Genomic DNA, 3,723 nt, shown 5'->3' with positions numbered 1-3,723 from the left:
AGTCTCATCATTGTCTGGTTTAAGAAATTCTCTTGATTTAATTATTGTCTTTATTCGTGATTTTGTTTTTGCTGTGTAGTTTTAGACATCTCAAGTGAAAACATCTCTATTTACACCCCATCAAGCTAATTCATAATTTATACATCCCTATTACGTAATTCATTGGTCTTATCTTTTCTAAAGGTAACTACCCCATCTTGTTCAGTCTTTCATGATAGTTACAATGTGCTCCATTATAGCACTGAAATAAATCTGTGACTGTAGCTACGCTGTTAACCACGTTCCTGTTTGTCACTCTTAGTACGCTTTCAGAATGTTTGTTCACTTCCTGAAACTCATCCCATCAAATCATCTTCCCTTGGGATTGCATAGTAGTTGTTTTTCTTACTTTTTACTTTCTGATTAATTTGTCAATCCATTAGGGGTTATGCTTGTTTAGTCTAGAATTGCTAATCCCTCGTATATGTTTATCCTGCATGCTCAACATTATGCCTTTAAGGCTTTTCACTCTTCCACTAGCTGTATATTAAACGGTCAAATGAAGGATAACTTACTTTACCTGTTCCCTTATTTTCTCAAAGTTAACTTTATTGAAAACATTTATGCTAGTTTCCCAGATCATGTTACACTATGAATGCATTTCACATACATATTTTCTGGACCTAAACAATAGACCACTTCAAAAGGCTCCTCAAGAACTAAAAATGTCCTTCTGTGTCATGTAACCTAGGATGTGGGATGAGAACAAACAATTTTACTACTGAGACACTCAATGGATATCATACCACAATAAAATCCTACATTTTCTGGGAATGACTAAGAGTTTGATAAATCACACATCTCAAGCTGTACCTAACCAAATAAAAGCTTAAAGAAATCAATCTTCTTCCTGGACACCCAAAACTACGGTAAATATTCAAAAAATTGCCTTGTTAAACGTTAAAAATCACACAACATCAGGTTATAGTCCAAGTTTCACAACATCTTTCTGACAGGAAGGAGACCAGAATTGCATGCAATATTCCAACAGTGCCATAACCAATGTCCTGTACAGCCACAACATGACCTCCCAACTCAGCCTATTTTGGGCGGCACGGTGGCACAGTGGTTAGCACTGCTGCCTCACAGCGCCTGTAGACCCGGGTTCAATTCCCGACTCAGGCGATTGACTGTGTGGAGTTTGCACGTTCTCCCCGTGTCTGCGTGGGTTTCCTCCGGGTGCTCCGGTTTCCTCCCACAGTCACAAAGATGTGCGGGTCAGGTGAATTGGCCATGCTAAATTGCCCGTAGTGTTAGGTAAGGGGTAAATGTAGGGGTATGGGTGGGTTGCACTTCGGTGGGTCGGTGTGGGCTTGTTGGGCCGAAGGGCCTGTTTCCACACTGTAAGTCTAATCTAATCTAATCCTGTACTCAATACTCTGACCAATAAAAGAAAGCATGCCAAACACCTTCTTCACCATCCTATCTACCTGTGACTCCATTTTCAAGGAGCTATGAACCTGTATTCCAAAGTCTCTTTGTTCAGCAACACTCCCTAGGACCTTACCATTAAGTGTATAAGTCCTGCTAAGATTTGTTTTCCCAAAATGCAGCACTTATCTAAATTAAATTCCACCTGCCACTTCTCAGCCCATTTGGCCCATCTGATCAAGATCCCATTGTAATCTGAGCTAACCCTCTTTGCTGACAACTATACCTGTAATTTTGGTATCATCTGCAAACGTACTAACTATACCTCTTATGCTCACATCCAAATCATTTATATAAAATGATGAAAAGTAGTGGACCCAGCACCACTCCTTGTGGCACTTAACTGGTCACAGGCCTCTAGTCTGAAAAACAACACTCCACTGCCACCCTCCGTCTTCTGCCCTTGAGCTGGTTCTGTATCCAAGTGGCTAGTTCTCCCTGTATTCCATGAGATCTTCAACAAAATATGCCTTTTTCTGAAGTAAAGATTTCACAGCATTATTTTAAAGAAGAGCAGAGGATCAGTATCTTAGTCAAAATTTATCACTCAACCAAGATCACTGAAACTGATTATGAGGTATTACTCTATTGCTGTTTGTAGGTCCTTTTGTACAAATTGACTGCTATGTTTTCTTACATCATACCTTAATTGGCTATAAATTACTTTGGGACAGTCTGAGATTATAAGGAGTACTGCTATTCATGCAAATTTGTTTTTCCTTCATAATAAAACTGACCAAAAAAAAAAATCACATCTGTACTAAGTCTTTGAGGCTCAAGGAACTTTGGAACCAAGTTAAATGACTGGAATCTGAGCTGCATACATTGCTCCACATCAGGGAAGGGGAAAGTTACCTAAACAATTTGGTTCAGAGATTAGTCACACACCTCAAACTATAAATCAAAATTGTTCTGTGATCAGGGACAGGAGAGTGTGACTGCAGGTGAAGCAGGTATAAGGACCTAAGAATTAAAGAACCTCAGTCCCTGCAATTGTCCAATAGTTACAGGATTCTTGAAAGCTATGCAGATGAGAGTGAGGACTGAAGAATTGACCACAGCACCCTGGAGCAGGAAGCCATTTAAGAGGTTGGCGAAAATGGGAATACTGTGATGGAAGGAGATAGTATAATTGGTGGAATAGCTGTATTCTGTGACTGTGAGCAGGACTTACAAAGATGTTGTTGCCTACCAGGGTTCAGGACACCTCTGAGCTGCAGAGGAACTTATACCAACAGCAGTGATAGGACTAGAAAGGAGGTTCTGCTGAAAGATTCTGAACAAGTAAGAGCTAAATTGAAAAGCAGAACCTCTAAGGAAGTATTCTCTAGCTTACTATTTGAGTTATGGGCAAAATGCCATAAGATAAATAAAGCTAACGAGTTAAATGCATGACTCAAAGTCTAGAGTGGGTGGAATGAGTTTCAGTTCATGGGGCACAGGCAGAATGGAGCTGTTCTAGTGGAACTAGCTTCACATGAACAATGCTGGGACCAGTATCCCGGCGCATCTAATATCTGGGATTGTAGGAGGGGTTTCAAACTAGTTTGGAGTGGGTGCGTTTTGGAAATGCTTAGAAAACAAAAGGATATCTCAACACTACAAGGCAGCTATTTATTTGATGATGATACCCAGAGTGGGACAGGAAGAGACATAATATACAATGAAAAATATTAGTAAATAGGGTCAAGCAGGGATGAAATGGTAGAAAGGCAAAGTGAATGGTTCTTTACTTGAATGTGCATAATATTACAAACAAAATAAATGAATTAACACCGCAAATGCAGGTGAATGTGGATGATGTTATTGCCATTATGGAAACATGATTCTAAGATCAATTTTGGGAACTAAATATTCAGGCATATATGACCTTTTGAAAGGATAGCAGGAAGAAAAGGTTAGTGGAATGGCAATGTTAGTACGGAATGGAATAAATACAAGAGGAAGAAATGACCCTGAATTAGAAAATGTAGTCTCCATGTAAGTGGAAGAAAAAAACACTGGTTGGAATAGTGTATAGGCTCCCTAACATATATGGTGGGACAGAGAACAAATCAGGAGATGATGAAGACATTTAAAAATGAATTACATTAATCATAGGTGACTGTAATAAGACATAGGAGCAAATATTATATAATATATATCCCAATTACAGAAGAAGGATTCTAGGAACGGGGTAAGCTAACCATAGTCAACCAAGGAAGTTAAGTATAGCATCAAATTAAGAGCAAAAACAAAAATTTGACTAAGATT

Source organism: Hemiscyllium ocellatum, chromosome 3, assembly GCF_020745735.1.
Source record: "Hemiscyllium ocellatum isolate sHemOce1 chromosome 3, sHemOce1.pat.X.cur, whole genome shotgun sequence".
Lineage (NCBI taxonomy): Eukaryota > Metazoa > Chordata > Chondrichthyes > Orectolobiformes > Hemiscylliidae > Hemiscyllium > Hemiscyllium ocellatum.
This window is presented reverse-complemented; position numbering follows the sequence as displayed.